Source organism: Brassica rapa, unplaced genomic scaffold (assembly GCF_000309985.2).
Source record: "Brassica rapa cultivar Chiifu-401-42 unplaced genomic scaffold, CAAS_Brap_v3.01 Scaffold0202, whole genome shotgun sequence".
In the NCBI taxonomy this organism is placed as follows: domain Eukaryota; kingdom Viridiplantae; phylum Streptophyta; class Magnoliopsida; order Brassicales; family Brassicaceae; genus Brassica; species Brassica rapa.
Genome location: NW_022610146.1, coordinates 76,204 through 85,454, shown reverse-complemented (window position 1 = coordinate 85,454; position 9,251 = coordinate 76,204). Strand labels below are relative to the sequence as shown.

General features: G+C 43.5%; 1 non-coding gene across 1 annotated transcript; it reads right to left on the bottom strand.

Moving 5' to 3' along the window:
- Positions 1 to 5,971: 5,971 nt before the first annotated feature.
- LOC117129846 lies at positions 5,972 to 6,077 on the bottom strand. Its single transcript, XR_004453393.1, has one exon. It is a non-coding gene; the product is annotated as a small nucleolar RNA R71 (small nucleolar RNA).
- Between the last annotated feature and the right edge of the window lie 3,174 nt (positions 6,078 to 9,251).

The window sequence follows — 9,251 nt, the reverse complement described above, 5'->3', positions numbered from 1 at the left end:
CATACTAGGACTGATTCCATAGTATACCATCTCTGGTCGTTTATCTCTGCCGAACAACAACCTTCCCTTTCCACAGTCGACCTGAACTCTGTAGCTCGATAACCAATCCATTCCAAGGATTACCTCGTACCCTTTCAAAAGCACGACTAACAGATCTGCCACAAACTCTTTGCCTTGAATGACCAATGGAACATTCTTGATACACTGATTTGCTTGAAGGGTTCGGTCTGCGGGGGTCAAGACGGCCACATTTATCCTGTCAACCACAAAACAATCCCAAAACTGGGCAGCTACTTCAGGGGTCACAAAACTATGTGTTGCCCCCGAGTCGAACAATACATGTGTGGGTTTACCAGCAACATGTATTGTAACACCCCCGAACCGTCCTAAGCATAGGTCAACCCACCGGCTAACAATCAAACAAGAACATGACCGACGGAAGACCCACACCAAGGGTTGGAGATGAAAGGCCAACTGGCCAGCCAACAATCAAACAAGAACATGACTGACTGTCCAACCCAACACCATGGTCCGAAAGCGCTACGTGACAGGTTAGGGACGATCCGGTCAGAGTCACAAAATTTACTTCACGAGCTCAATCAGTTCATCCACTAACTCGTCCCGCTGCATCAAGGCACAAGGCTTTGCAACCCGGCCAAGAGTTAGCATTATCGTTAGATTGATGCCTAAGGCTTTTCAACCCGTACTACGACCTAACGTTGTGTTAGACCGGACTAGTCAAATATCAGAGTACTCATGAAGCGCATATAAAACAATTACTTTATTAATTAGAGAAATATCCATACATTGATATAATTGAGACCGGTCCCGGCCTAATGCCAAAATCGAGTCAGCTAAACACAGATCCACAATACCGTTTACAAAAAGGCATGAAAATCTACACCGGCAGTCCTAACGTCCAGCACCAAGCTATCCGATCATCCTTACCTAAAGCGACCTGCAAAAAGGACAACGGAATTGGATGAGTAACCTAATGTTACTCAGTGATCTGGCTACCTCTACCCAAACCTAGAAACTAACCCAGGCAACCCAAAATAACAAGCAATCTATCCTAAGCAAGCAATCAAAGCTAAAACTAAACAAACCGTTACTCAGATTAGACCTGGCCTCCTGCCATGATCCAAATTCCAAGTAACGGGAACCTGCATGCAAACAACTCAACAACCAATCCCTAGTTAACCATATATACGCCTGAGTTCAATACTCATGTAGTGTTAGACACTTAGACTATACAAGGATCATTAACCAGTCGACCAATAATCAGACAAGAACATGATTGGCCAACCAATGATACCGCATAGCTTTAATATCCACCACCCTTCACAAGCAATCACTCAAACACATACAGGCCAACGTCAGGCCTACACTAACGAAATACACATCAAGCTTAATCCGGTACCTAAGCCAGACTTAGGACTTAATGTCAAAACCTGCAAGCAAATCAATCAACCACAAACACATTCACAATAATAAGACTATGAGTATCTACGACTCGATCTAACTCGTAACACCGTATATCGGTGCTACACTGAATCAAGGGTTCCATAATCCTCTACGACACTCTAACACAACACTCTAACCTGGGCCCTGGTGACTTCGGGTTCCTCCTCTCTATCGGCAATATCCTATCTCCCTACCACAAAGGCCAAAAGAAGGAACTTTCAACCGACCGCAGCCCACAGTCCTTCGGGTCACCGCGCGACATCCCACAGTCCTTCGAGTCACTGCCACATTACACCGTTGTGTAATACTCAGCCATAGGACATGACCCCGTTCGTCTGAGTCTTCCCGATCCAGCGAATAAGGGGTTTCCTTGAACCCGCTGGGTACGAGGCCGAGGAAACACTAATCACCCCTACACAAGCCTAGTATGGGCGGATTTCGCACATACTGTCGGCACACTCACAACAAAACAAACTCAATCTAGAACCTAACCTAAAGCCAAAGTTCCAGATCCTAACTAAACACTCGACTCCACAAGACTAACCATTGTACCAGTAGTCCGGCCTATATGGCCTAAGACCCTTAGTACTAACTACTAAACAACTAAGCAATAATAATCACTACTAATCAATTAAATCAAACCGTTATCCAGATAGTCCAGCCTCCTGCTATGAAACTATCCTTAAAGATAACAGGAACCTGCACTCAACCAATCAACATGCAATAATAGAAAACATGATGCATCCTAATCCTAGTCCTAATCAGGTTATCAACTAAGTCTTAATTCCATTCATCTAAGCTTAGCCCTTGCTAAACTGAGTCCGGTTCCATAAATAAAATAACCCTAAGGACTCTACCATGCAATAACGTGATCATTCTAATCTATATGCAACTCGATCTACCCAAAATTCCAAGTGGAATTCACACAAAACCAACTCACAGTGTTCTATGCCGATAAGCAGCTGGTTGATCGAATAGGACTTAGCCAAAACCCAATGGACGACTTGAATGGACTGTACTAGACTGATCTTGACTTGTACAGAACCTCCCCTGATACTGGTCTGGACTGAACTCAACTCGAACAGCACCTTCCTTAGCTTCTGAACAATTCTTCCGAAATCTGAACAGAGTATCAAATCATAACCTCGACTGAACTGAAACCATGGAACTGAACTGATCTTGGACAGCACCTCCACTTGATCATCAACGAATATTAGTAGAGTGGACAGATTGATTTGGGCCGAGCTTCCGCATAACAATTGCAGAAATTCTTCAATTGGACAGAACTTCGCTTCTTGGTGAAGTATCGATCTTCGGAACTCAGCTACACTCTCTTTTTCTCTCTCTTTAACCACGTTGCCTTGCTTCCCATCTGAATTGATCTTCAATTGGTTGATCTTCAGTTGTCCAGAACCTTCCCTAGGCGCTGACTTGAAATCAGTAGAGAAACTGATCTCGAAAACTCTCTAAAACTCTCGAAATAGCTCACAACCTCTTACTTTCTTTTTCTACTTCTTTCTCTCTCTCTAACCCACTTTTTAACTTGATTTTGAAAGGTCTGGATGAATGAAATGAGAAGGGGTCGTGGTCTTTATATAGGATACAGCAGCAAATCAGATTGAAGTTGGTGGCAGCCCGTGTGTCGGCTAGCATGGCTCTGGTTGCATGCGTCGCGGCACCTCGTGCTCCACATGGCAGTAAGCATGGACCAAACTCATGCAAACTTGACACCTCTTCTCCTGCCTGGACGACCAGATGTCGATCAGCATGGATGTAATGCATGCGTCGCGACACACCGCTCTCTGCGTGTCGATCAGCATGCTTCGGTTGCAGGTATCGCGACACTTCGTGCTTCAACTTGTCATGCTGCATGTTCCTGCTTCATGCACGGCGACACCTCGAGCTTCTATTGACACTCAGCTGGTTAGACAGTTGCAACCACGTTCTTATCCCTTAGATCAAGCCACCTCGAGCTTCTCGGTTCCTTTGCGCAATTTCGACCCTTCTTGTGAATTTCTGACCCGCGATCAGTCCCGAATATTTTTCCACTCCCATTCTGATTCACTAAATATTTTTAATAAACTACAGATGATTTCTGATATCCTTCAAAAATATTTCCCGAGCCTCCGGCTTCCTCAAAGAATTTCGTAATACCGAAATTAGGGTTTTCGCCCAACTTAGGATTTTCCCGTCGTGCTTCAATCCCGTCGTGCTTGCTTCCCATCCTGCTTACTTCCCATCCTGATTCCAACTTATAATGTCTTCAGAATAATATTTTACTTATACGAAGATATTCCGAGAAAACTTCGCGATGAAGAAACGTCAATCTTCAAAAACGTCGAGCTTCTAAACCATCGTGCTTCAATAATGTGATTCTTCCAAAACTGCCAGCTGATAAATCTAAGACACTTCTAACAATGGTAGAGCATCTTATCTTAACTCATGCTTCACTCACGATCCATTCTTCGACCTTCTCGTACTTCAAATTTCCCGATCGATCTGTATTGCCCGCGACTCGACAACAAAGTTGATGCTCAACCAATCTTCTATTTTCTTCGATCCATGTTAAGTCTTAAGTGATCAAAACTTAACATTCCTTCAATTGTTTTGATTCCCAAAAGCTCGGCTCTGGATTCTGACTTTTGCTCTCTCGACCATTTTATCCCAAAGGACGGGTTATCACATTCTCCTCCCCTTAATAGAATTCGTCCTCGAAATCTTAGTTGCGCAATTACTTAGCTTCACGAAATGTTCCTCCTTGATGTGTAGTGATGACGTTCAGCTTTTGAATAACTCCGTCTTGCGGTCTTGGTCATAAGATATGGTTCTTTGCTGGCTTGCTGATATACCTTGGATTTGACCCATTTTTATCCATGGTATATAAGTATTTTACTATATATATATCTATGTTTTCTACACTTCTAGGTATGTTTTCAGGTTCAGGTGCATTTCGGAGTAAAGCTATGATTTTGGAGCATTTCGGAGCTTAAAGGACATTTCACCCGAGCTGACCACTTAGAGGTCGACGAGAGGAAGAACAATCGATCGATGCGCATCAGTGCTGACGATCGATATCAGGAAATGCCTCGACAGATGAAGATTAATATCGATCGATGGACACAAGTACCATCGATCGATGTCGAGACACCAGACGCGACATTTTGGATTCAGCATACTTAAAAACCAAGGCCAAGCCAAATTACCAAAATGCCCTGACGAGTTTTTAACCTAGTAGAATATATACTGCCTAAGTGTTTTTGACGGCAAGAGAGCTTTTTCTAGACCTAGTTTTGTTACAAGTTTCATTGGGGAGAGAAGATCACTTGTGATTGGAATTCCTTGTTTCCATTTCTTTTCATCTATACTATGAGTTTCTATTCCTTTATTGTTATGAATTGCTTTGCTATGTCTGAGTAGTTCAACTGTTAGATCAGGGTCCAGATAGGTTTGTGGGATTAGCCCCAAACTATAGATCTGCCTTGTTGTGATATTCATGATAGCTTTGTATTCATTGCTTGTTTTAGCCTTGCTAACTATAACTTGATCATAGGATTGCATACTCAAGCACCCTTGTTATCCCATCCTGACATCTATCTATCATATTAGGACTGCTAGAGAGGGCTAACCGCCAATTTAGCATCTTAGTAGGGCATTTCATACTCGCGCATAGGCCTGGCTAAAACCCGTCGATCGATGTCCTCAACTGACTATCGATCGACGTTGGCAAAGGTGTATCGGTCGACGTCTTAATAGACCATCGATCAACACTCTCTCGTTGTCTGCATACTAACCGTTGAGACACGAGATCTAGTCTGTTAACCAGTGGTACATGCGGCAGCTGATCACTGAGTTAAGCGAATGAGCTCTAATATATCATGCATGCAACAGTTAGGCATCTATAGGTATTATAATCTCCAGCACCTGAATAGTGGCCCTGTATCTAATATAATTTCCAACCAAGTTACATTTATTATTTACTCGCTTGTTACTATTGCTATTTCATTTAAACATTTACAACCTTTAGAATTAATAAACACTAGATTTAATTGTTCCTTAGCTCCTTGTGGATTTCATCCCTAAGTACTACATCTGAACCTCTTTTGATGAGAGTAACACTCCTTAGGATAATTTGAGTGGTATCAAATTTGGCACCGTTGTCGGGGAGCTTTGATCGCCATTAGATTTAGTTTTATTGATTCTTATTCTTTTCTCTGCCCCCTTTCTAATATCTTTTTCTTGTCTTTTCAGGTGCATGCCCAGCAGATACCCTACTCTGGGTTACCGCACGAGCATCCTATGGACCATTTGGAATGGTTCGAGGATCTAATCGCTGCTATTCAGATGGAAGGAGTCTCCGAAGATTACCTGCTGTGCAAGCTCTTCAGATACACGCTGAATGGAGAAGCGATGCACTGGCTTAGGCAGTAACCCACAGGATCTTTAACATCCTGGAGCGACATCAAGAATGCTTTCTTACGAAACTTCTTCGATGAGGCGCGCGCTGAAGAACTTCGGAACAAAATTTCCACATTCTCGCAGAAGGCTGGAGAGTCCTTCAAAGATGCGTGGATTAGATTTAGGTTCTTCCAGCGAGACTGTCCACACCACGGATTTAACGAAGTGCAGCTGCTAAGCACTTTCTTCCGAGGTCTCGCCTTACAGTATCAAATGGCCCTTGATATTAGAGCTCATCCGTTAGAAGCTGTGAGACTTATCGAAAACCTTGCTAACAGCAGCAGCACCAAAAACACTGACTCTAAACGGAAGAAGTCTGTAGCCTCTATCGGGAAGGAACAGATGGACGAAGTAAGAGCTAAGTTAGATGTGGTGCACGAGAAGGAGAAGAAAATGTGAACTACATCGGAGGTACCGGATTCCAGAAATTTGGAAACCAGGGCGGAAACAGAAACTTCTTTGGAAATGGCCAAAGAAGTAACCAAAGTTCACAATTTCAAAAACCCTTCAACAACAACAAAAGCTACTCAAACTCTTACTACCAAAATCCACCACCCCAAACTCAGGAAAGCAAGATCGAAGAAATGCTTGATCGAGTACTGTTGGGACAACAACAAATCACCGTGAATTTTAACGGTAAAATAGACTCCGCCTACAACAATCTGAACACCAAAATCGAGACCTTAGGGACTCAGGTGAGAAAACTTGAAACCGAAGTAATTCAGACGGGTGAGACTATAAAGAGGCAAGAAGCTTTCTCTAGAGAGGCAGGAGCCGACAAAGGGAAACACCACGTAAATGCCATCATAGATGATGATTTCTGGCAAGTGGTGAAAAATGAAAAGCTTGAGGAAGGAGACTTCAAAATCGAAAGCTCCATGAGTCTCGGCGGATCCCAATGGTGTCGACCGATGTCGATGAACTCGTATCGATCGACATACCATGATGAAGATCGATCGACGGATTACTCTAGTCATCGATCGACGTCGTCTGCCAAATCGACTGAATGCAATGCGGTTCGAATTCTAACTCATGAAGAATTCGCAGCTAAGCATCCTCACCCACCCTCCCCTTTCTATGATAAAATCGATCGATCGGTTGAGCCAACCATCGATCAACAGAGTGAGTCCGACGTCGATCGTCACAACACACCTCCCATCGATCGACAGGCACCTCTGACATACCGAGTGCGGTTACCCTCAATAGATAATGATTACATCAACGCACTCAGACCACCACCTAAACCATTAGCTAACCCACCCGAACCAAAACCGAACCCTTTAAATAGTTCACCTGAATCAGTTCAAGAAGCTGAAGGGAGAAGGTTAAGGAAAAGAAAGGAGAAGATTCCTAAAAACCTTAAGCGGGAAGCTAACGATAAGGAGATGGATGGTTTCACTAAAAGAGTCCTCAGAATCCCAATCGAAAAACCTTTTGATGAATCTTACTTCACACACCGGTTGTGGATGTTCTTCAGAGAAATAAAGGTAACTGAGGAGGACATTAGGAGAATGTTTCATCAAGTCAGAGAGAAGATGAAACACACTATCACATTGACAAAGAAGAGTGATCCTGGGAAGTTTGCAATACCATGCATAGTCAAGGGTGTTGAATTTCCCCATTCAATGTGTGACACAGGAGCATCAGTTAGTATCCTCCCTAGGATCATGGCAGACCAGCTTGGTTTGACCATCGAACCTACAACGGAATCCTTCACCTTCATGGATCTTTCAGAGATACGATCAGGAGGAATCATAAGAGATCTGGAGGTACAGATTGGTAATGCCCTTGTCCCTGTAGATTTTCATATCCTAGACAGGGAGCTTAACTGGAACTCTTCACTTTTGCTTGGAAGATCTTTCCTAGCTACAGTAGGAGCCGTATGTGACATGAACAAAAACAAATTGTGTATAACGCTCATAGACCCAAACATCCACTACGACCCCATCCGACCTAAGAGAAAGGTCATTAATTCTGTGGATTACGGGAAAGAACTTGGCCTCATTGGCGCATGCCATTGTGGAGCAGAGTATGAATCAGAGTACAAAACAGAGTACTCGAAATCGATCGACACCCCAACCTTTCCATCGATCGATTCCAATGAGTCAACGGAGACCGATGACCGCAACAACACGTCACTCGATGTAATGTACCCAGTTGACCATTTCGCTTCACCTAATCATTGTTACCAACACTTTGCCTTCCAACCTCCAAGCAAGAGAGGACATGATGATTATTCCATAGGCAGTTGGGCCGACAGTGGTTTCCATGAAAGTTTTGCAGTTGACACTGTAATTACTTCACCTAATGAGGAACATACAGAGGAACACGATGAGGATTATTGGAAAGAACGTGCAATAGAAATGTCTTTGCAGGATGAAAGACTTAAAACACATAAGTTAACCAACATGTTTCCAACATCGTTCGACGCTGTGCACTCCACATCGGTCGATACCCACCCTCGTCCAGCAAAACAACCGCTCACGTCGATCGACACACGTACTGGAACATCGATCGATATTCGCGCCGCAGTGAAAATTCAGGAGCAGGAGAATATTCCCTCCCCAACTAGGTTTAAATATACCTATATAAATCGTTATGCACCCCCAAAACCACCTACGCACATCAGAGCAAACACACAAGCAAAAAAGATGAACACTCTTCCTTCTACATCAACAGAAAAATCCATGAAGAGCAATCATCTCAAGAACACAAGTTCTGCAGAAATTACTCTGTCATCGATCGATACTACTCTAAACCCTAATCTTTATATTTCTAAATTAAATAATAATGCAAACATTGATTACGGTTTTCTAACACCTGATGAATTTGGTATTTTCAGGGACCCAGATGGCAACGCACGTGCAATGGATGGAAGGATTTTACAAGTGTCCAGAGAGGACATAGCAGACATCCTTCAAGTAGCCAATGGACCCGACAACCTATTCTCACAGCAACGTGGCACTCCAGACATCATTCAAACAGATCCTAACAACCACGTAGGAGTCGCCACAACATAGATCAATCCAGATCTATCACGCCAACCAAAAGGGCAAGCATCGATCGACGGTACAGTGGAGACATCGATCGACAGGGTAACACCAACGTCGATCGATAGAGATGAACCAACGTCGATCGACAGATGGTATGAATGTGGGAACCGTGCTTTTGACATGTACGGAGCCAGAATGTTCACTTGGGAACAAAGGGGCGAGTATGGAGTCAACAGAGGTGAGTGTGGACACGCACTAGGCGTAGCTGGTGAGATGATACCTGTCACAAAGGACGACATCAGGAAATTATTGGAAAGAGCATCTCTTTTTGAAGAGAGC